At 45.8% G+C, this 25,153-nt stretch overlaps 1 pseudogene; it reads right to left on the bottom strand.

The window, feature by feature from the left end:
• Positions 1 to 12,233: 12,233 nt before the first annotated feature.
• LOC148479108 (uncharacterized) lies at positions 12,234 to 13,524 on the bottom strand (annotated as a pseudogene).
• Between the last annotated feature and the right edge of the window lie 11,629 nt (positions 13,525 to 25,153).

Genomic DNA, 25,153 nt, shown 5'->3' with positions numbered 1-25,153 from the left:
AAAACTTCTAAAATCACATAATTTGGGCTTTTTTTTTGTTTGTACAGTATTACTAACCTCAATAACATTAATCTCCACTTGTTTCCAAACAATTTTGACCACCTCACAGCTCACAATATTGTTTTAATCCAGTTTTGGCCCAAAAGTTGCACCAAGCTAGCTGGTTGACTAAGCTAAGCGGCAGCAGTGGGCGACACAAACACGTGGCAGTTCAACTTCCAACATGGCACATAAGGAAACATATGTTTTCATTAATCAAGAGGCCTGAGGAAGATGTAGTATGTATGTAGCTGAAGGCAGGGAAAGGAAGGTTTGATTTGTTGTAAATTTAATAACATTTTTTGATTCCAAAGTAAATTTTTGAGGGAGGAAAGGAGAGCATGGGTGAACAATATGACCCATGTTTTGCCCACAAAATCAACTTGGTGGTTCAGAATATTTTTTAAAATTAAAGGGGTATGCAGGAGATGCTGTCTGTGGCCATAAATATTTCTGGACATTTTCAGCATTCAGTCAAAGATTGCAGCAGCTGTGGCAGTTCAACTTCCAACATGGCATATCAGGAAACAAATGTTTTTATTACAGTATTCAAGAGGCCTGAGGGAGTTGGAGTATGTATGTAGTTGAAGGCAGGGAAAGGAAGGGTTGATTATTAGTAAAATTAATTATATTTTTTGATTCCTAAGCAAATTTATGAGAGAGGAGGGGAGGGGAGGCATTTACAAAAATACAAAAAATATTTCAATAATTCACATAAGTCCTTGCCCCAGTTGAGCTCTTTGGTGGTTCTGCATATTTTTTTACAAAATGAAAGGGGCATGCAGGAGATGCTGTCTGTGGCAGCACACAAAATGAAAGCTCTGAACAGGAAGTATACCAATTTCTGATTTAATTTAAATAAATACAGTATGAAACAAAAAAAAAGGTAAGTGTCAGAACAGCGGCACAAAAGCACAGCAGTTTATAAAAATATAGGACATCTATGAAATATTTGCCACACAGTAGTGGCAGATAGGATGGCAGTTTAATAAACTATAAAATGTAAAATGTCAGGCAGCAATGCCCCAAACAGCACATAATGCAAAGAAAAGAGGTGCAAGATGGAATTGTCCTTGGGCCCTTCCACCCACCCTTATGATGTATATATTAAACAGGACATGCACAGTTTAATAAACCAATCAATTTAGGTTCCCAGATGGTTAAGGTCCCTACCTCTAACTACTACTCTGATCAGAAGTAGTCCTGCATCCAATTTGATAAGGCTAACTCAGTCCTCTCCTATCCAGGATTCAGCAAAAGAATCCTTGAGCACTAAGCCTGCTGCTGCTGTTGGGAGTGGATCTTCATCCCAGAAGGGGACCACAAAGACTACTAGTAGTAGTTTAAAAAAACAATTGACTGTTAAACAATCCTTTGCAAGGGGGGCAAGTATGATAGCAGTCACCCAGTTGCACAGCGGATCACTGAAGCCATAACATCTATGCTGGTATTAGATGTGCGTCAAATATCCACCAATAATACAGTGATTTTTAGACAGTTAATTGAGGTCCTATGTCCAAATCGCATCTAGATTCCACTTCACTAGAAAAGCAATTCCCAGCCTGTACATGGACGTTAAAAAAAACTTAATTAGTGTCCTCCATAATGCCATTGTACCCACTGTCCACTTAACCAGAGATATGTGGACAAGCCAAACAGAGCAAACGCAAGATTACATGACTGTAACAGCCCACTGGGTGAGTGTATTGCCTTCAGTGGAACCAACAGCAGCAGCATCTAAGAAACAGAACCTCATGCAGAGGCAGGCTACTCTGTGTATCACTGGTTTCACTAAAAGGGATACAGCTGATAACCTTTTAGAAAAACTCAGGGAAGTCATTGCAAAATGGCTTACCCCGCTAGGACTCTCCTTGGGATTTGTGACATTTCTGAGCAATACAGTTGGCTCCTGTGCCTTAACAATTTTAATTTGTTTCAAACATCTACAGGGAGAAGGGCTTACATCATCATAAGAGACAGAACCACCAGTTATAAATAAAGGCCAAGGCCTTAGCCTTTCCTTGCCACTTTGGGTGGTGAAAGGCATATTGACAAATTTAAAGAATCTGAATACTTGTATAAGTTTGAGGAAAGATAAGCACCATGTTTGTTAGGAGTTTTGCTAGTATGTTCAGTTAGGGGGTTAAAGGATAGAGGGGGCATAGCTAGTGAGTTGTCAATTAACCACTTAACTGACAAATTCTTTTTCCAAAAACCGCTCCAAAATTGTCGGTTTCTTTTATGATTGAATTAGGTCACGAACATAATTTTAAACTTATCCATCACTATTTTATTTGAAAAAAATATTTTTTTAAAAACACAGTATACCATAAAAATAGAAATTTTTATATTATACTGTACTGATGGCCATTGATGGCTGTACCATCGATAGTTCAACCATCGTCAGAAGCCATCAATTGTTTTGCGATTGGTCGAAGAGATCTGTGTACACCACAACTACCGATGTTTCCTAAACATCGATTGAGGGTTGCCATTGATGGTGCAACATTGATGGCCACCAGCAATGGCAACCCACTTGTTTTCAGTCAGACCATCGATGGTTTGCGAACCATCGATGGTCAGTTGCCATCCCTAATCAGAGGCTCGATTATATATTAGGGGTGTGCACCGGCCACTTTTCGTGTTTTGTGTTTTGGATCTGGATCTTTCTTCCTGTTTTGGATCTGGATTGGTTTTGCCAAAACCACCCTTCCATGTTTTGGGTTCTGGGTTTTGTGTTTTGGATCTGTATATTTTTTAAAAAAAGCATAAAAACAGCTAAAATCACAGAATGTGTTGGATTTTCTGCTCCTATGCTATTATTAACCTCAATAACCTTAATTTCCACTAATTTCCAGTCTATTCTGAACACCTCACACCTCACAATAGTGTTTTTATGTCCAAAAGGTTGCACCGAGGTAGCTGGATGACTATGCTAAGCGACACGAGTGGGCGGCACAAACAGGTGACCCATCTAGGAGTGATACTGCAGTGGCAGACAGGATGGCAGTTTGAAAAACTAGGCCCCAAACTGTACATAATGCAAAGAAAAAAAAGAGGTGCAAGATGGAATTGTCCTTGGGCCCTCCCACCCACCCTTATGTTGTATAAATAGGACATGCACACTTTAACAAAGCAATCATTTCAGCGCCAGAGTCTGCCACACAACTGTGGCTGAAATGATTGGTTCGTTTGGGCCCCCACAAAACAAGCTGGCAATTAATCTGTCCCTGCACAAACTGGCTCTACGGAGGCAAGATGTCGTCCTCATCCTCCTCATCCACCGATTCCTCACCCTCTTCAGTGTTGTGTACATCCTCATCCTCACAGAGTATTAACTCGTCCCCACTGGAATCCACCACCACAGGTCCCTCTGTACGTTCTGGAGGCTGGTCTCCCTGGAAGAGTTGATAATTCATTTAGATGAACATCATCTTCTCCACATTTTGTGGAAGCAACCTCCTACGCCTTTCGCTGACAAGGTTCCCGGCTGCACTAAACACTCTTTCGGAGTACACACTGGAGGGGGGGCAACTCAGGTAAAATAGAGCCAGTTTGTACAGGGGCCTCCAAATTGCCTCTTTTTCCTGCCAGTACAGGTATGGACTGTCTGACATGCCTACTTGGATGCTGTCACCGATGTAATCCTCCACCATTCTGTCAATGGTGACAGTATCATATGTAGTGACAGTAGACATGTCAGAAATTGTTGCCAGGTCCTTCAGTCCAGACCAGATGTCCAAACTTGGTCCTGCCTGCCCTGCATCACCACCAGCGGGTTGCTTAAGATACCTAAGTTTTTTCCTGGCAGCCCCAGTTGCGCGAGAAAATGAAGAAGGAGCTGTTGATGTGTCACGTTCCACTTCAGCTGACAGTGTGTTCACCAGCAGGTCTTTGCACCTCTGCAGGCTTGTGTCGGCCGGAAAGAGAGACACCACATAGGCTTTAAACCTAATATCGAGCATGGTGGCCAAAATGTAGTGGTCTGATGTCAACAGATTGACCACCCTGGAATCCTGGCAAAGCAAATGAAGGGCTTCATCCACAAGTCCCACATGCCGAGCGGAATCGCTCCGTCTTAGCTCCTCCTTCACTTTCTCCAGCTGCTTCTGCAAAAGCCTGATGAGGGGAATGACCTGACTCAAGCTGGCAGTGTCTGAACTGACTTCACGTGTGGCAAGTTCGAAGGGCTGGAGAACCTTGCACAACACGGAAATCATTCTCCACTGCGCTTGAGTCAGGTGCATACCCCCTCCTTTGCCTATGTCATAGGTGGATGTATAGGCTTGTATGGCCTTTTACTGCTCCTCCATCCTCTGAAGCATATAGAGGGTTGAGTTCCACCGCGTCACAACCTCTTGCTTCAGGTGATGGCGGGGCAGGTTCAAGAGTTTTTGCTGGCACTCCAGTCTTCGGCCCGCAGTCGTTGAATGGCGAAAGTTGCCAGAAATTTTTCGGGCCACCCAAAGCATCTCCTGCACGCCCCTGTCGCTTTTCAGAAAATTCTGCACCACCAAGTTTATTGTGTGAGCAAAACATGGGACGTGCTGGAATTTGCCCAGATGTAATGCCCGCACAATATTGGTGGCATTGTCAGATAGCACAATTTCCCAAAAGAGTATAAGAGGGGAAAGCCACTGGTCGATGATTTCCCTCAGTTTCTCTAAGAGGTTGTCGGCGGCGTGCCTCTTACTGAAACTGGTGATACACAGTGTAGCCTGCCTTGGAACGAGCTGGCGTTTCTGAGATGCCGCTACTGGTGACGCTACTGCTGTTGCTGTGTAAGGTGATACATCTACCCAGTGGGCTGTCACAGTCATATAGTCCTTAGTCTGCCCTGTTCCACTTGTCCACATGTCTGTGGTTAAGTGGACATTGGGTACAACGGCATTTTTCAGGACACTGAGGACACTTTTTCTGACGTTTCTGTACAGTCTCGGTATCGCCTGCCTAGTGAATTGGAATCTAGACGGGATTTGGAACCGGGGACACACTACCTCCATCAATTGTCTAAATCCCACTGCACTAATGGCGGATACCGGATGCACGTCTAACACCAACTTAGCAGTCAAGGCCTCAGTTATACGTTTTCCTTCAGGATGACTGCTGTCGTACTTCATCCTCCTCGCTAAGGACTGTTGGAGGGTCAATTGTTTAGTAAAAGTAGTGGTGTTCCTACTTCCTCTCTGGGATGATGAATGACTCCCAGCAACAGCAGCAGCGGCAGCAGGAGGCGTAGCAATGCAGGATCCTCCGGAGGAATCCCGGATAGGAGAGTCAGTCATGCCAGTGACATGGCCTGCAGGACTACTTCCGATTCTAAGGAGGAAATTGACGAGGAAGGAGTTGACGGTGTGGTTTGCAGGCACTTGGATACAACAGGACAACGGGATTTAGGTGTCCCTGGACTGCTTACGGTCTTAGCCAAAGTTTCTGAACTTGACAGTAACTTTTTATGAACGCGCTGCAGGTGCCGTATAAGGGAGGATGTTCCTAGGTGATTAACATCCCTACCACAACTTATTTCACCTTTACATATGGTACATATGGCAAGACAGTTGTCAGGATTTGGAAACAAATATTGCCAGACCAAAGTGGTGGAATGTTTGGTCTTCTGCCCAGGCATGACCGTGATGGGCTTTTTCATCCCACGGACAACAACTGTTTCCCCCGAAGCCTGATTTAAACAAACCACATCACCATCAGAATCCTCCTCGCCAGCTTCCTCCTCAGCGCCAGCTAAACCAGTATCCTCATTCTGTTGTACTTCAACAGTGACATTTTCAATTTGCATATCAGCAAGTGGACTGTGGGTGCTCCTTTCAGCACTTGCAGGGGGCGTGCAAATGGTGGAAAGAGCCACCTCTTCCCGTCCAGTGCTGGGTAGGTCAGGCATCGCAACCACCACCACACTTGGACTCTCCTTGGGGATTTGTGATATCTTCTTAGAACGTACAGTTCTTCGCTGTGCTTTTGCCAGCTTAACCCTTTTGATTTTTTTAGTGGGAGGAGGGCTTCCATCCTCATGTGAAGCTGAACCACTAGTCATGAACATAGGAAAAGACCTTAGCCATTCCTTGCCACTCCGTGTCGTAAATGGCATATTGGCAAGTTTACGTTTCTCTTCAGATGATTTAAATGTTTTTTTCAAGGTCATTTTCCTGAACTTTGCCATTTGGGATTGTATGTGCCCTCTACTATGACATTGGGCATCGGCCTTGGCAGACGACGTTGATGGCATGTTATCGTCTATGTCCTGACTAGTGGCAGCAGCTTCAGCACTAGGAGGAAGTGGTTCTTGATCTTTCTCTATTTTATTTTTATCGGAGAAAGTTTGGTCCTCCATTTATGTTATATCGATTTGATATATACGTGCGGCTAAGGCGCACACAAACACAGAAAATATTTTTTTATTTTTGCTGGAGAGTAGAGCACTTTGTGGGTTACACCACCCTTTAAGAAATGAGCCAGCCGGCTCTTTACTTATGGGACACAGGCGCACGCATGGCGCTGCTCCTTTGTTGATGCACGTGCGGCTACTGCGCACACAATTCACAAACACAGAAAATATATATTTTTTTGGTTTGGAGTGTACTTTGGGGGTTACAGCACCCTTTAATGGTAAAGCCAGCCGGCCCTTTACTTATGACACAGGTGCACGCTTAGCACTACTTTGTTGATGCACGTGCGGCTACTGCGCACACAATTCACAAACACAGAAAAAAAATATTTTTTTATTTGGTTTGGAGTGTACTTTGGGGGTTACAGCACCCTTTAACGGTCAAGCCAGCCGGCCCTTTACTTATGACACAGGCGCACGCTTGGCACTACTTTGTTGATGCACGTGCGGCTACTGCGCACACAATTCACAAACACAGAAAATATTTTTTTATTTGGTTTGGAGTGTACTTTGGGGGTTACAGCACCCTTTAACGGTCAAGCCAGCCGGCCCTTTACTTATGACACAGGCGCACGCTTGGCACTACTTTGTTGATGCACGTACGGCTACTGCACACACAATTCAGAAACACAGAAAAAAAATATTTTTTTATTTGGTTTGGAGTGTACTTTGGGGGTTACAGCACCCTTTAACGGTCAAGCCTGCCGGCCCTTTACTTATGGCACAGGCGCACGCTTGGCACTACTTTGTTGATGCACGTGCGGCTACTGCGCACACAATTCACAAACACAGAAAAAAATGTTTTATTTGGTTTGGAGTGTACTTTGAGGTTACAGCACCCTTTAACGGTCAAGCCAGCTGGCCCTTTACTTATGACACAGGCGCACGCTTGGCACTACTTTGTTGATGCACGTGCGGCTACTGCGCACACAATTCAGAAAGACAGAAAATATTTTTTTATTTGGTTTGGAGTGTACTTTGGGGGTTACAGCACCCTTTAACGGTCAAGCCAGCCGGCCCTTTACTTATGACACAGGCGCACGCTTGGCACTACTTTGTTGATGCACGTGCGGCTACTGCGCACACAATTCACAAACACAGAAAATATTTTTTTATTTGGTTTGGAGTGTACTTTGGGGGTTACAGCACCCTTTAACGGTCAAGCCTGCCGGCCCTTTACTTATGGCACAGGCGCACGCTTGGCACTACTTTGTTGATGCACGTGCGGCTACTGCGCACACAATTCACAAACACAGAAAAAATGTTTTATTTGGTTTGGAGTGTACTTTGAGGTTACAGCACCCTTTAACGGTCAAGCCAGCCGGCCCTTTACTTATGACACAGGCGCACGCTTGGTACTACTTTGTTGATGCACGTGCGGCTACTGCGCACACAATTCAGAAACACAGAAAATATTTTTTTATTTGGTTTGGAGTGTACTTTGGGGGTTACAGCACCCTTTAACGGTCAAGCCAGCTGGCCCTTTACTTATGACAGAGGCGCACGCTTGGCACTACTTTGTTGATGCACGTGCGGCTACTGCGCACATAATTCACAAACACAGAAAATATTTTTTTATTTGGTTTGGAGTGTACTTTGGGGGTTTCAGCACCCTTTAACGGTCAAGCCAGCCGGCCCTTTACTTATGACACAGGCGCACGCTTGGCACTACTTTGTTGATGCACGTACGGCTACTGCACACACAATTCAGAAACACAGAAAAAAAAATTTTTTTTATTTGGTTTGGAGTGTACTTTGGGGGTTACAGCACCCTTTAACGGTCAAGCCTGCCGGCCCTTTACTTATGGCACAGGCGCACGCTTGGCACTACTTTGTTGATGCACGTGCGGCTACTGCGCACACAATTCACAAACACAGAAAAAAAAAAATTTTTTATTTGGTTTGGAGTGTACTTTGGGGGTTACAGCACCCTTTAACGGTCAAGCCTGCCGGCCCTTTACTTATGGCACAGGCGCACGCTTGGCACTACTTTGTTGATGCACGTGCGGCTACTGCGCACACAATTCACAAACACAGAAAAAAAAAATTTTTTTTTGGTTTGGAGTGTACTTTGGGGGTTACAGCACCCTTTAACGGTCAAGCCAGCCGGCCCTTTACTTATGACAGAGGCGCACGCTTGGCACTTCTTTGTTGATGCACGTGCGGCTACTGCGCACACAATTCACAAACAAAGAAAAAATATTATTTTTTTAGCACTTGGGGGGAGCACCCCTGATGGACAGAGCACCCCCTGGACAACACTACAGCACCCCTTTAGGACTGGGACACTGCACAGGAGTTTGGAGTGGACACAGCCCCTATGGAGAACTGACTGCACAACACAGTCCAGCCAGCCCCTATGGACTTTGAAGTAGTGGACACAGCCCCTATTAACAACAGCAGCACAGCACAACACAGCCAGCTCCTATGGACTTTGAAGTAGTGGACACAGCCCCTATGGACAACAGCAGCACAGCGCAGCACAGCACAGCACAACACTACTCTACACTACACTACACAGCCCAGCCAGCCCTAACTCCCACCCTCCCTCTTCACTGTCCACAGCCGAGTGAGAAAATGGCGCCAACGCGGGTACCTTATATAGGATCCAAAACCCGCGAGACCCGGAAGGCGGGATGATGACGTTTTGCCTCGATTTCAGATCCGAGTCAGGCGGGAAAAGTCGAGCCTGACTCGGATCTGCCTCGGATCGGGGGGGCTCGGGGGGGGTTGGATTTCAGAAATCCGAACCCGCTCACCCCTAATATATATACATACATACGTATATATATACATATATATATATGTATATATATATATATATATATACAAACATATATATATATATATTTTTATAATTGTTCTATTATTTATTGCCCAATCACTGTGGCCAGCAGTGATCGGGCACATGGGGACGGGGAGGCGGAGCTGAGGCCGGGAGATCATGGCAGCAGCCGCGGCTACCAGAGCCGCTGCTGCTGCTCCTACACAGTGATCACCTAGTGATCACTGTAGAGCCGGAGCCACAGCGGGAGCGTCTCCCGCTGGTGGCCTGGATACAGAGCAGTGGCGACTACCAGAGCCGCCGCTGCTCCTTCACACACACAGTGATCACTATGTGATCACTGTAGTTCCGTAGCCGCAGCGGGAGGGTGTCCTGCTGGCGGCCCGGATAGATAGCTGCGGCGGCGGCTACCAGAGCCGCCGCTACTGCCGTTTACTGAAGGGGGTGGATGGCTGCCCGATCACTGCTGGCCACAGTGATCGGGTCACAGCAGCAGCACTGCTGCTTCTATGGGAGGGGGGGCTGCCGACGGTGCCCGATCACTGTGGCCAGCAGTGATCGGGACACGCTAGAGAGGCAGCCACACTTGCAGAGGGACCAGAAGGCAAGCTAGTCATTCTCCTAATGGGGTACTAGGCCATCATCTTAGGGAGGGTTCAAGGCTGTGACAATTAGAGGGGAATGGAGGGTAATGGTACTACTTCAGGACAGTTTATGTTAGGGCAGGGATCCGTCCTTTTTATTTAGTCAAATACTTTATCAGGCTATGCACTGCTTTTACTGCCACCGATCTTTCAATTACAATTCTAATTCGATAAATAAATTTATGGCTGTGTCCTCTTTAAATTCCACATATGCGTCTTTGAGTGTTTATTTCTAGTTATTAAGTACGTAGCAAAACGTATTGTTAAAATAATGGGTGACATATCTTTCTGCAGCTATCTTTCCCTTTGATGTTTCTTTATTTACCACTGTAAAAGATTGGCTCTTTTATTTTAGATGCTGTAACTTAACTTCCTTGCCCTCAGGCATTGTGTTTAGTAGATGATGTTGAAGACTAGTATCGTCACTGATGGCAGCAGCTCCAGCACTAGTATCTGGTTCATGTTCTCCTCTAAAATGATCGTTCTCCATATCAACAAACACGACCATAGTGGGGTACAGCACACACATCAATTTGTACTAACAATTTTTGCTTTTAACTTTATTTTAAACTTTGTTCTCAAATGACAGTGTGCAGTCACACCGCTTATGTGAATGCACTGTGGTAGAACCTACAGCGTCACAATTTTTTTTGAATATTACACTGCGGTATGAATGACCAACAGCGTCACTCACAAGACTTGGATGAATTTTACACTGCGGTATGATGAACCTATAGCATCACTCACAATACTTGTATGACTTTTATACTGCGGTATGATGAACCTATAGCATCACTCACAATACTTGTATGACTTTTATACTGCGGTATGATGAACCTATAGTGTCACTCACAATACAGTGTCACTCACAATACTCACAGTACTTGTATGAATTTTACACTTCAGTATGATGAACATACAGCGTCACACTACTTATATGAATTTTACACTGAGGTACCGATGGCAGCGTCACAATATCTTTATTAATATTACACTGCGGTATGAATGACCTACAGCGTCACAATATGAATATTACACTGTGGTATGGCTAGCAGCTTCACAATATGAATATTACACTGTGGTATGGCTAGCAGCGTCACACTTATATGCGGATACACTAGGGGGGAGTATGGCATACAGTATCACGGTGCTTATATGGATACACTAGTGTACAGTACAAAAAAAAATTCACTTTTTTTTACTTATTATTTATTTATTTTGTAAAACTTTTAGTTACTTTTTTTTTTTACAGCCCGTGGACGGACAGCACACCCCTGGATTGGACAACAGTGCTGCCAGAGCACAGTGACAGCACACCCCTAGTTTGTACACACAGCCACTGATTGAACAGCCCCCCCAAGCAGAGCACAGCACACCCCTGTTTAAACAGTTCTCTGGACAGCGCATAGTGACATCACACCCGTTTTAGACAACAGCGCTGTAAGAGCACACCCCTGGATTGGACGCACAGCCTCTGATATGAACTCAGCAGCCAGTTTTTCATACCCATAACAACCTCTGCTGCGGATATGAGTCCAAATTACAGCCATTTGTATCTTCGTAGCCCAACATGAGTTGAGAATGTCATGATTCTTCATCAAGTTCTAGTTGATGATAACCTTATTTAAATCCAATTTCAAAAAGAAGTATGCACCTGTGAGTTGATGTATAATATCATCCATAGTAGGAGTAATATGGCACTCTCTGTAAAGACAACATATTCTCACTGCATTTGGTTGACCTGGTTTGGGCACTACCACAATAGGTGATACCCATGGTATTGGGCCAGATACCTTTTCAATTATATCTAAGTCTTCAAAAGTCTGTATTTCCTCTTCCACTTGTTTCCTTATGCTGATAGGAATCCGCCGATGTTTTTGAGCAATTGGTATAACTGAGTGATAAATGTGAAGATGAACTTGATAGTCTTTAAGTTTCCAATGCGAAAAAGATGATAATACTCCTGCAGTAAAACATCCACATCACTTCGGAGTGGTTTTGGTTCATATAAGAAAGGAGTGGAATTGGAAGTGTCAGGTGCAGTATGACAGGAGTGTAATTGTGAGTATGGGCCACAATTTGTATAAGACCCAATTCTGATGCAGTATCAAATCCCAAAAGATTGCCTCTTGCATATCTAGTGACAAAAAATAATGCTTTTGTCATTTTTTTATTTTTGCATGCAATAATGTCAAAAGAACCTTGTAGGGAAAGGGGTAATTTATTACCATAAGTGAATATTTTTACAGATGTTGGATACAAAACCACCTTGCCATGCAGCTTCTTGAAACTGGTATCATCCATTAGATTTACAGAACCACGGAAATCTGTTGGAAATTCAACAGAGGTGTTGTCTAGGGTGATGTCAGTTTTTGCCGACCTGATGAATCATGTAGATAAAGACTTCTAGCATAGTATTACTGTCAGATGATTCTGCAGTTGGAGACGATGTAGAATGTTGATCTACACAATGTACTGTCTTTCTACTAGATTTAAACTGCTGAGTAGATTGTTTGGGTGTAGATTTGGTTTCCTTGGATTTGCAAACAGAGGAAAAGTTATTCAGTTTGCCACATGCAGTGCAAATTTTACAAGTGGCAGGACAGTCTCCTGAATGTGGATAGGAGCGCCCACACTTGTAACATGATCTAGATTTACTCGACTCCAGATAGCCACGTGTCAGTATGTCATTTATTGCACACTTCCAGCTGGTTCATGCCCCTCTCCATGTCCTTAGCATGTGTTTCTGAAAGTTCAAGACTTCTAGCATATTGCTACAGCTCTGTCAGTGTCATTTCAGATTTAAGAGCACGTCTGCGCAACTTTCCACATGTGCCAAACGCAATTAGCTGCTGCTTAATTTCATCTTCAACATCATGGAACTGACATCTTCTGGCAAGACTCCTTAATCTAGTAATAATATATGCATCAACAGATTCAGAGTTGGGAATAGAGAGAGATATCTCTCTCAACTGATCATCTTAGTGAAACCATGCTGCACTGCAGGTGGGGCAGATTTAAAATGTGCAGAGATATTTAGCTTTGGGAGGGAGGTGTCCAAACTAACATCTAAATTGTAGAGTAATAATAAAGCTATGCAGTATTTGTGGGCTACATGTAAAAGCAACCAGTATTTACCCTACATGCAAAAAAAATGTATGTATTTACACCTCTTACATTGCAACATGGTTTGTCCTGGCATACAGTTAAGTGGTATCTCTATCTCTATTCCCAACTGAATCAGGCCCTCAGTTTGTAGTTGCATAGCTGTCCTGAACAGGTATTTGGAATGTGATTTTGACTGCCTATTTTGCTCCAAAATGCAGCCAGAGTCCCTGCATTTGGTATAGTCCTTGGTTTCTGTCTCTGTCATAGTATCATAAAGTTCATAAATCTTGGGGCCAGCACTGATAAGAATCATGCTTTTCTTTTTGCTGTCAGTAGTTACCCCCATAGCTTCAATAAAATGATCAAACCTTGCAAACCATTGTCTTCATAATTCTGCATTAGGTAAATGTGGTAAATGTGAGTAAGGTAGCTGAGTGTGAGTAATGAATGCCAGTTGTTATTACCTTTCTTCAGGGGTCCAGGGGGGGGGGCGCATCTCACACCCTGCACCCATATTATCTAAAACTTACCTCTCCGAGGCCCCGCATCGGGGGTCTCAGTGCTGCTCAAAATGCTGGAAAATGGCCCCCACGGCCATTTTTATGGCATTTTGCGCATGCGCAGTAGACTTTGGGCACACTCTAGTGACCAGAGTCTACTGGTGCTGTGGTGGCCGGCCAGCCATGTCAGTTGGCTGCCGGGGAGAGAGGAGGGGACCCCAGATGGTGGATGCACACGGCCCCCTCCTCTCTTAAGATGCTCCTGAATTAGGTATGTTGTTTAGGTCATTTATTTCTTATAAGTAATACTTGCATTACTACAACTAGATAAAGACATCATCTCCTCACGCTGTTCTTCATCCCTTTCCGTAGATGTACGATGACGTCATCTGCCAGTGTCCAACGTCATTCCCTACCATCCAAGTGGGCATAGAGGGGGAATATATTCATGTGGCAAGCGAAGCGAGCCACCGTGCCTGCAGCGTGGCGAGCAAAGCTTCTTATTTTCATGGAAAGTGTGGGCAGAAACCTCCACTTCTGCCCTCACTCATGTCACTTCCAGATATGGCTACTGAAGGGGTTTTATGCTTTTCCCTATCTCTACTTCCTGATCACATGTCCTCCTGTGCTGCAGGATTCTTAAAGATACACTACCTCATCTTACTATTACTTGGCAATGCACAAAAAACTATCTATATAGATAAGATACTACATCGCTCATCTCTAGTATTAATAAACATTATGTTTTAAATTATCTGTAATAAGGTGAGTGCCCCAAACAAAGAGAGTACTTTTCTTTCTCCTTGCTTACCCTTCTAAACTCCATAAGATCTGCCCCTTCTGTTCCAATCTTTGCTGGTTTTATGTCACCTGGAAGGTACCATTATCAATATACTTTCTAATTAGAGATGTACAGTCTTATAAAGGATATATAAGACTTACCCTTACTTCAGACCCTACCCTAGCCCTGCCTCATTGGTACCGTCTTGCTGTCCCTAAGTCTGCCTGTTACATCCTTGATCATAGTCTAATTTCAGTCAATGCTACTATCGCTCAACACTACCACACTCCCCCCACTTGCTAAGGTCATATCGAAGACCCATTTTCATTTTGAGAAATAGACCCTAGGGGGTCCCATATTCTATTTCCTCCTCCCCTTTTACCTTGAAATGGTATCCATGGTATCTATATGTAACTGAGGGTAAGGGAGCCCCCCTAAGGTCTTAGCCTCTCCTATTCATTTAATGTGATCTTCTGTGACCCATCTGATTCCACAGTGTAGTTTTGTCCTATTCACCCCTTATGTCTTGCCTGCCTCTTTTTGTCTTTTCATATTATTAGCTGTATGCCTTATGTCATGGATGCCTATGGATGTCCAGTTTTCTCTCCTCCTGCCCATGTTATCCCTTTGTATTTTCTGTACGCCCATAAAAATTTCATAATGAAAAAAAATGTTTCAGGCAGCAACATTAAGTCATGGAAAAAGCCTACAGGGAAATCTCACTGTAATATCTGTGCTCAATGCATCCTGTACAGCAGAGCCGTAACTAGACTTATTGGTGCCCCGTGCCAGAGAGAGCATTGGTGCCCCCCCATTTTTTAAATAGGGACATAAGATAGTGCACCTAAAAAAGGGCCATGGCCTCATGGGAAAGGCCAGGGAAGAGATAGGGGAGGCCAAGAGATGCTGGGGATAAAAGAAGGGGAAGCTACAAGTGAGAATGATAATAAACAGGAAAATGGACAGGCCCAAACAGTGCCCCCTGCCTTGCGTTGTCCTGTGCCATGGCCTCCCCTCCCACTTCCCCTGCTAAGTCTCATGATTCATGACTTACCTTATCGCCTTGAAGAATGCTCCTTCCTTCTGTTTTTTTCTCCTCCAGGTCTAGCTGGCACTACTACTCACATGCCGCAGCTCCTCTCACCTCTTCCTTCCAACAGCGTGGCATGATGTCATGATGTCACGCGCGCCGACTCCAGAGGAGTGGGGGCGGGGCTTCCCACATTGGCTCCGTCCCCATTGCATTCAGAGGCTGGAGAGCGGAGTCGGTCCATGGGAAGGAGATGGTAGTGCGGGCTGTGTATCGAGGGTAGGAGCGGATGCGGGCCCCCTCCTGTTCTGCCAGTGTCTGGGCCTGGGACTTAAGTCCCGGGAGTCTGCACCTGATGCCGGTCCTGCTTGTGACTGCATTGCTGAATATTCAATGTCAACAGTTGTAAAACACAGCATTGCCTCTTAAGCTATGGCATGTTACCTGCACTGTTTGAGTGGGTATCATGTTGTGCATTATTGTCTATGGACGAGGTTTGCAGAAGAGCTAGTAGAAATAACTAGAGGTAGTGATGTTTTAGATTTAATTAATTATTTTAATCCATTGGATATAAACTTCTGGACAAGTAGAAGTGTGCCATTGTTCCACATTTACCTGACCTGTCTATTGAGCTTGAGTTGTTTTCACCATGTGAACTATACTAAGGTAACAATAGCAAAAAAAAATATGATTTGTGTCTATCAGAGGATGAAAATCTAAAAAGTCATAATTCATCCATATTACAGTTCTACCATGCCACCATATTGTCCCATTATGACCCCATAAAGCCATCACATAGCCAAGTAGCACAACAATGTACCATATAGCTCCATCAAGACCCAATGTAGCAACATAATACCACCATATTACCCAATCAATTACACTATATTGAAAAAGAAAAAAAATTGATTAAACCAATTAATTAATATTTTTGGACTTGTGCATGTTCAAAAAGTTTTGACATCAAATAATTGGCACAACTACACAGGGAAGTCCAACTCAGAGACAAAATTGAAGGTGTTATGTTTTGAGTTTATTTAACATCAAAATTTACATTCCACACAAGGTCTTGAAACACTAATGGGAGTAAGTTGGGACTGGGCCAGCTGGACTTTGATGCCAACACTGAACTTTGTATTAAACCTTGAAGTAAACATTAAAATCAATATTTACTTTCAAGTTAACTTCAAAGTCCATCCTTGCTGTGGCACAGAATATTAAATGACTCACTCCATTGGTATCTCATTACCTTTTTAAGACTTCTGCAATTTTTCGATTTCGGCTTACCAACTTTATTCTTAATTTTGTTATTCCTTCATTATTGGTGTCTTCTTTGCTCTCACTAGTGACATCTCCAATTGCACGTATTGAACTGGTTTCTCATTTCTTTTTGAGACATCAAGCAGTCATGTCTGCCACAGTATGGAACACCTTTGGTAAATACAAAATGTACAATACTTTAAGAATTGCAAATTTTTAGTAAAGGATCACTGGAACCCAAGTGCTTTCCCAGATCAGTAGGGATACAATAAAATATTGTATTGTATTGTATGCTATTTAAAATTCCATTGAACAAACACTGGAGTATAAAGAAGTTCAATATCTCTCTATGCCGTGACTGCTTATGAATACACAATACAGGGGTCTTCTAGTAACAAGAAGTGCGGATAGCTTTTGTTGTCAAATGCCCAACAAATGATTCTGAGAACTGTTAAAAACACTGCTCACTGCAGCTGCGTTACAATGCCTCTTCAGTATCCCACAGTGTAGAGATACATGAATAATACACTTTGAAACAACAGGCTCTATAGAAACTACAATTGCTGTGTTTTATGCTACAATAAAAGAAATGTTCTATTGGTGTACTGTGCACCGTATTGTCTTCATTTGTTTTTTGATATGTTGCTATTTTTTTTTTATCACATTTCATGCTTAATATTTAACACTCTATTATTTTAGTTCAGCAGTCACTAAATGTATAAAGCTGCAAACACACACAACGATTTAGTAAATGAATGATTTTAGTAAACGATTTTCGTTCATTTTTTCAAGGGAAAAATGAACGAAAATCGTTTGCCTAAATCATTTATTTACTAAATGTAATGAACGATTTTTTTGAACTACAAACGATTTTTGCATATTTCCTTACTGAAAGTCGTTGAGTTGGTCGGTCTGACTGAACTACAAAATACAAACGTGAACGCGCATGAATGATAATCATTCATCATTTTAACTCAGAAAGTGAACGATTTTTTCAACAATTAAGCGATAAACGATATCGATAATCATTCAAAAAAATCTTTGTGTGTGAATGCACCTTATGTATTTTCCTGTCAAATGAGCAGGGAGCCTTAACAAACTATTTCTGATTGTCAAATATAATAATTAGAGATAAACTTACTGCTAATGGGGTAGATGTACTAAGCCTTGGAGAGAGATAAAGTGGACAGATATAATATACCAGCCAATCAGCTCCTACTGTCTTTTTCCAAGTACAGCCTGTAAAGTGACAGTTAGGAACTTTTTCTTTCTACACTTTCTCTCTCTCCAAGGCTTAGTACATCTCCTCCAATGTGTTACACTGTCTCTGGGGTAGTAATGCTCACATGAGGACGTTGCTGTGTTTTAGACTTAGAGACCATAAATGCGTAACCCTCATACATTAATCAGTACATTACAGGACTATGGGGGTCATTCAGACTCGTTCGCGAGCAAAGGACGTTCGCAAACGGGTCGATGTTCCCCCACTGCGCATGCGCACGACGGAGGGATCTCCGTCGTGCGCATGCGCGAGACCCGGACTGCGACAGCCAAGCTGTCGCTCCGGGTCTCGCACCAAAGGGGGCGTGCTGTCGATGTTGATTGACAGCACGCCCCCTTTGGTGGGCGTGCCGGGGGCGTGCCTTCCAGACGGAGGCGTTCCCATGGGAACGCCTACCGTCTGGAGCCGGCCCCACTGACATCACTAGTGATGTCAGTGGGAGTGATTTTGGCTCTGATAGAGCCAAAATCACTCCTGGGCTTGCGGTAGCAAGACCCTACCGCAGGGTCTCCGTCGCAAGCCCGTCGCAAGCCCCATCATGGATGCTCACATATGCTGTGGGTGGTCACCCACAGCTATGTGAGCGTCTAAGAGGGCGCTCCATTTTCAGGGAGGAGGGCCCTGATTCAGAGCGAGTGCTCTGGTCAGAGCGTTCAGCTCTGAATTAGGCCCTATGACAGACCCATACTCCATCTAATGAGTTGTAATACATACAACAATAAGGGATATATTTACATAAATGCAGCGGTAACTGTCAAATTTTAACAGGTTACCAATGCAATTCATGAATGTTATGCCCTCTAGCAATCTGGTAACAACTCGGAAGCCTTTGAGGCAGTGACCATTTAAAAGTTATAATGTCCACTGTATGTGTAGGGCAGAGAACCTGCACATGCGCAGTAATTATTTCCCCATATCTACATACACATTACACGATAAGGCAAGGGAGAGCAGGGTTAGGGGTAGTGTAGTGTGAACGGGAAGCGGAGCAGGGTTAGGGGTAGTGTAGTGTGAACGGGAAGCGGAGCAGGGTTAGGGGTAGTGTAGTGTGTGGAGGGAGGGGGAGCAGGGTTAGGGGTAGTGTAGTGTGAGCGGGAAGCGGAGCATGGTTAGTGGTAGTGTAGTGTGTGGAGGGAGGGGGAGCAGGGTTAGGGGTAGTGTAGTGTGTGGAGGGAGGGGGAGCAGGTTAGGGGTAGTGTAGTGTGAGCGGGAAGTGGAGCATGGTTAGTGGTAGTGTAGTGTGTGGAGGGAGGGGGAGCAGGGTTAGGGGTAGTGTAGTGTGAGCGGGAAGCGGAGCATGGTTAGGGGTAGTGTTTTGTGTGGAGGGAGCTGGATTAGAGTTAGGGGTAGTGTAGTGTGTGAAGGGAGCCAGGTTACACACACTACTACTGTGAGAAGGAAGTGGGAGCATGGTTAGTGGTAGTGTAGTGTGTGGAGGGAGCCGGAGTAGGGCTAGTGGTAGCGTAGTGTTTGGAGGGATCCAGAGCAGGGTTAGGGGTAGTACAGTGTGTGCGGGGAGTGGGAGCAGGGTTAGGGGTAGTGTAGTGTGTGGAGGGAGCCGGATCAGGGTTAGGGGTAGTACAGTGTGTGTGGCGAGCAGGGTTAGTGGTAGTGTAATGTGTGGAGGGAGACAGAGCAGAGTTAGTGGTAGTACAGTGTGTGCAGGGAATGGGAGCAGGGTTAGTGGTAGTGTGATACCCCACCAAAACACTGTATTAAGCCAATGGTGGGTATCACTAATGTATTTACAATCCCTATAAAAACAAAATACATGTACTGGTGCAGGTAATATGTGATGAGTCAGCAGGAGGTCACATGATGCAAAAGCTGCTGCAGGTGACTGAGAAGGACAGTTACGGCAGTTACAGGGAGCCCTGAGGATGATGCGCTGAGGAGGGGACCTGCACGTGAGGACTCTCGTGAGGGACAGCGGCAATTTGTGGACAAAGCAGCGGTCGGCTGCTGCCACCGGAGCACCAGAGACCTCCACCCAGCACCTGTGACAGCCTGCAGCAAAGGGGTGAAAAGCTGATGGTGGTCCTATCACTATCAAAGGCTGGATCGGAGGCAGGCCTACCTTGATATAAACTTCAAGCAGAGAATAGCCTGTATCCCATATAAAGAGACCACTGGGTAGTGCCAGTTATCTCCCTGAAGGAGCTGAACCAACGTCCGGAGAGGTCGGTAATACAATCCCCAGTTAAATCCTGCATTATAGACTGCATTACAGCCACAGCAAATGAGGCAATAGACATTACAAAGTAAAGTGAGGAGTACAGGTGTCAGTTATAGTGACCATCACCTGATCATCATTTGCAGCACCATACTCTGTCCATCAGTATAGCTAGTACCCAAGATACTGGTCAGCAGCCATAGCTAGCCATAACAGCTTATAATCAGTACATAACAGCCAGGGCTGCCATCAGTAATGATGGGGCCCGGGACTGACAAAATAGGCAGGGCCCCTCCTCTTAGGTGGGGGGGGGGCAGTTTGTCAGAGGTGGGCGTCACTGTGGATAATGTGGTAGAACAGCATGATGGTGAGGGTAAGGGTGTGAGAGCAGGGTGTGAGTGTGAGAGCAGGGTGTGAGCGTGAGAGCAGGGTGAGGGCGTGAGAGCAGGGTGAGGGTGTGTGTGAGAGCAGGTTGAGAGTGTGAGTCTGAGAGCAGGGTGTGAGTGTGAGAGCAGGGTGAGGGTGTGAGAGCAGGTTGAGGGTGTGTATGAGAGCAGGTTGAGGGTGTGTGAGAGCAGGTTGAGGGTGTGAGAGCAGGGTGAGGGTGTGAGAGCAGGTTGAGGGTGTGTGTGAGAGCAGGTTGAGGGTGTGAGTCTGAGAGCAGGGTGTGAGTGTGAGAGCAGGGTGAGGGTGTGAGAGCAGGTTGAGGGTGTGTATGAGAGCAGGTTGAGGGTGTGTGAGAGCAGGTTGAGGGTGTGAGAGCAGGGTGAGGGTGTGAGAGCAGGTTGAGGGTGTGTGTGAGAGCAGGTTGAGGGTGTGAGAGCAGGGTGAGGGTGTGAGAGCAGTGTGTGAGTGTGAGAGCAGGGTGAGGGTGTGAGTGTGAGAGCAGGGTGAGGGTGTGTGTGAGAGCAGGGTGAGGGTGTGAGAGCAGGGTGAGGGTGTGAGTTTGAGAGCAGGGTGAGGGTGTGAGTGTGAGAGCAGGGTGAGGGTGTGTGTGAGCAGGGTGAGGGTGTGAGAGCAGGGTGAGCGTGTGAGTGTGAGAGCAGGATGAGTGTGAGAGCAGGGTGAGGGTGTGAGAGCAGGGTGAGGGTAAGTGTGTGAGAGCAGGGTGAGGGTGTGAGTGTGAGAGCAGGGTGAGGGTGTGTGTGAGAGCAGGGTGAGGGTGTGAGAGCAGGGTGAGGGTGTGAGTGTGAGAGCAGGGTGAGGGTGTGAGAGCAGGGTGAGGGTGTGAGAGCAGGGTGAGAGCAGGGTGAGGGTGTGAGTGTGAGAGCAGGGTGAGGGTGTGAGAGCAGGGTGAGGGTGAGTGTGTGAGAGCAGGGTGAGGGTGTGAGAGCAGGGTGAGAGCAGGGTGAGGGTGTGAGTGTGAGAGCAGGTTGAGGGTGTGAGAGCAGTGTGAGGGTGTGAGTGTGAGAGCAGTGTGAGGGTGTGAGTGTGAGAGCAGGGTGAGAGTGTGAGTGTGAGAGCAGGGTGAGGGTGAGTGTGTGAGAGCAGGTTGAGGGTGTAATAGCAAGGTGAGGGTGTGAGTGTGAGAGCAGGGTGTGAGAGCTGGAGTCTATGTACCTGGTCAGTCTCCAGCCTCTCCTGCTCCTGCCGTCCTTTCTCTGCACCACACGCGGCGGCTGTAAATAGCATCTCCGCCCACAGCTGCTGCTCCCTCTCTCCCCGGCTGCTGTCTTCCTTGCACAGCCTCTCCCTGCTGCTCCTGCTCCAGCCATGCCGCATACATTTACCCGGACAGAGAGAGAGGGACCCGGGGGGCAGGCAACGCATTTTGAATATAGCACTGGTCGCAAGCCAATCAGAGCTTGCAGACCGGCAGCCAATCAGGAGCTGTAGCTGTGGCCGCTCCTGATTGGCTGCCGGTCCTCAAGCTCCGATCAGCTTGCGGAAAGCTCCGAATTGGAAATACCGCCGGCACATGTCCACTACACTGCTTCCGCTGCTACCCGGGCCCCCTTTCAGTCCGGGCCCGGGACTATAGTTCCGGCAGTCCCCCCCTGATGGCGGCCCTGATAACAGCCTTAACCCGTCAGGAGGCATCAACTAAACAACATTACATTAGGGAAAGTCTGCAGAGATAACAGCATAAAGTAAAATGACAATTCCTTTTAAGCACTTCAAATGGCTGTAAAATTACATTATAGGCTGCAAAACGCATTCAACCCGGGCAACGTACTACAACAGAGCTCTCCAACAGTATTTAAGTAATAACTTTAGCAAAAGTGAGAGGAACATCCCAAAATCAACTTATAAGTGCACCACCTATAAAGAACAAACTGAACGTATTGTTGGTATTAGGCTGCATGCATGCAATTATAAAAGTGAACAAAAAGTACTTTAAACAAAATGTGTGTTATTCAAAAAGTGTTACATTTATTTAATTGTTTGTTCACTATTATACAGTAAGTGCGACTGTGCCAAGTTGTTTAGTGTGTAATACATGACAATGTAACTGTAGTTCACTGGGACCAGTTAGTTATTCAGAAATAGTGATATAATTTGTTCCGTAAAGAGAGTTCTAAGAAGAATTGCATGTTGGTAGGGAATATTCATCTTTTCACAGGTGTTCGAAGTGGATGGGATAAACAGAGAGTCTCCCACCAATTTCCAGTGTAATAAAAACTCCATTTTCAATTCAGTGTGATTTTCTAGTAGATGTAAAGAAATTATATTGTACTTTGTCATATGCTGATTGTTGCACATTGTGTGATGTTATCTTTTTAATAAATTGTAACTCTTATTTGAGACCAAACTGGTGACAATCTGTGCCTATAATCCCTCCTTACCTCTCTGCAGACAGAAAAAGAACCAAATAACTCAACCAAATCTTTTTACTGTGACAGTTGGGGTGTCACAGTAGTGTAATGTGTGGAGGGAGACAGAGCAGAGTTAGTGGTAGTACAGTGTGTGCAGGGAGTGGGAGCAGGGTTAGTGGTAGTGTAATGTGTGCAGGCAGCCAGAGCAGAGTTAGTGGTAGTACAGTGTGTGTGGGGAGCGGGAGCAGGGTTAGTGGTAGTGTAGTGTGTGGAGGCAGCCAGAGCAGAGTTAGTTGTAGTGGTGTGTGGAGGGAGCCAGAGCAGGGTTAGTGGTAGCGTAGTGTGTGGACGCAGCCAGAGCAGAGTTAGTGGTAATGGTGTGTGGAGGGAACCGGAGCAGGGTTAGTGGTAGTGTAGTGTGTGGAGGGAGCCGGAGTAGGGTAGTGGTAGTGTAGTGTGTGGAGGGAGCTGGAGCAGGGTTAGGAGTAGTACAGTGTGTGCGGGGAGCAGGGTTAGTGGTAGTGTAGTGTGTGGAGGGAGCCGGAGCAGGGTAAGGGTAGTATAGTGTGTGTTGGGAGTAGGGTTAGGGGTTGTGCAGCGTGTGCAGAGAGCGGGAACAGGTTTAGTGGTAGTGTAGTGTGTGCAGAGTGAGGGTCTTACCAAGACCTATGCAGGGGCCACGCCGGGCCCCGGTAAAGAGGGGACGTGACCTAATCACGGGAGGTGTGACCACGCCCCCTTGGAGAAAAAAAGACCAAAAAACATTGTTTTGCAGCACCGGGAAGCGGCGCTGCACACCGGGGAGAGGGCGGTTTGAGCCCCTCAGCCCGGCGCAAAGCCAAAGGGGGGCGCGATCAGTGTGATCGCTCCCCCCTTCAGGCATAGGAGATTGCTGTGGCTGCTGCTTAGCAGCCGCAAGCAATCTCCCACTGCAGCCCAGCACACGCTGTGTGCTGGGCTGCTGCAGAAGGAGGAAGGGAGGAGGGAGGAAGCGCAGGGGGGGCGGCAGCGCCGGATCCAGGCCCCCTCTGGAAGCCCGGGCCCAGGTAAACTGTACCCGCTCCCCCCCCTCTCGACGCCCCTGGACCTATGTAAGATGTAACCCATCCTTCTTGCTGGGTAATAATCTTTATTGTTCAGCATACAATCACTGGGAGATTGTGTAATGAGGGGATCATTGCAAAGAGAATTTGTATTGGATTTTGCCTGCATTTGTTATTGGTAACTCTAGCAGCAAAAAGCCGTGTTGTTGTACTTTCATTATAGATTATGATTTAAAGTGAATAGCTTCTTAAAAATGCTACTTGGAAACACTTTGTAGCTTCCACACTTTGTCAGAGGCCCTCGTTCAGCTGCGCACAGGTTCTGCATGATCGTATGCAGAGCGTCAGCAGACTGTCAGTGATTGACAGTTTGCTAGTGTTTGTGGGCGGGGAGAGGGCAGTGACAGCCTCCTTTACCCAAACGGTGTCGCTGCCGTTGGGGGCATAACATGAATGGGCACTACTGTGTGGTATAACGTGAATAAGGGGTACTTGTTACAAGTCCAGTCCAGGACTTGTCTCCTGCCAGTATTCCTTCTGCTCCTGACCATGCTTCTAATTTGCCGGTTGCTAGGAGACCCAGACGTCAGAGAATTTCACGTTTCCTCCTAGTGTTGCCTGATTGGCAGCTGATCCTATTTGAACTTCCTGGACTGTCTCCGCCCTGTTGGCTATAGTTTTCATGTGGAACTTTTGTTTATGCAACTTACTTTCAATGCATCCAGAATTCCAGTTATAATCTGTACATGCTGTGTTTACTCTGCTCACCGGCTTCTAAGTGACCCAAGTACCCCGGGTTCAAGCATCGCTGTCTACAGAGCCCTCCAGGCCATACAGCTATCCTGCTTCTACACCACGTTCCAAGCATCGCTGTCTACTAGGCCCTCCAGGCCATACAACAATCCTGCTTCAACACCACATTTCAAGCATCGCTGTCTATTAGGCCCTTTAGGGCATCCAGCACTCCTGCTTCTACACCATGTTTCAAGCATCGTTGTCTACTAGGCTGTCCAGGCCATACAGCAATCCTGCTTCTACACCACATTTCAAGCATCGCTGTCTACTAGGCCCTCCAGGCCATACAACAATCCTGCTTCAACACCACATTTCAAGCATCGCTGTCTATTAGGCCCTTTAGGGCATCCAGCACTCCTGCTTCTACACCATGTTTCAAGCATCGTTGTCTACTAGGCTGTCCAGGCCATACAGCAATCCTGCTTCTACACCACATTTCAAGCATTGCTGTCTACTAGGCCCAAAAGGATAGAGAGATACTGCACAGAACTAAAGAATAGTACATTGAGTTATAAACCAACCTTTTCTCAGTAGCAGATAATTATCTGTTATCTATG

The sequence above is a fragment of the Taudactylus pleione genome, unplaced genomic scaffold, assembly GCF_031769625.1.
Source record: "Taudactylus pleione unplaced genomic scaffold, aTauple2 ptg000637l, whole genome shotgun sequence".
In the NCBI taxonomy this organism is placed as follows: Eukaryota; Metazoa; Chordata; class Amphibia; order Anura; family Myobatrachidae; genus Taudactylus; species Taudactylus pleione.
The sequence above is the reverse complement of the archived record's forward strand: the minus strand, read 5'-3'. Positions and strand labels throughout refer to the sequence as shown.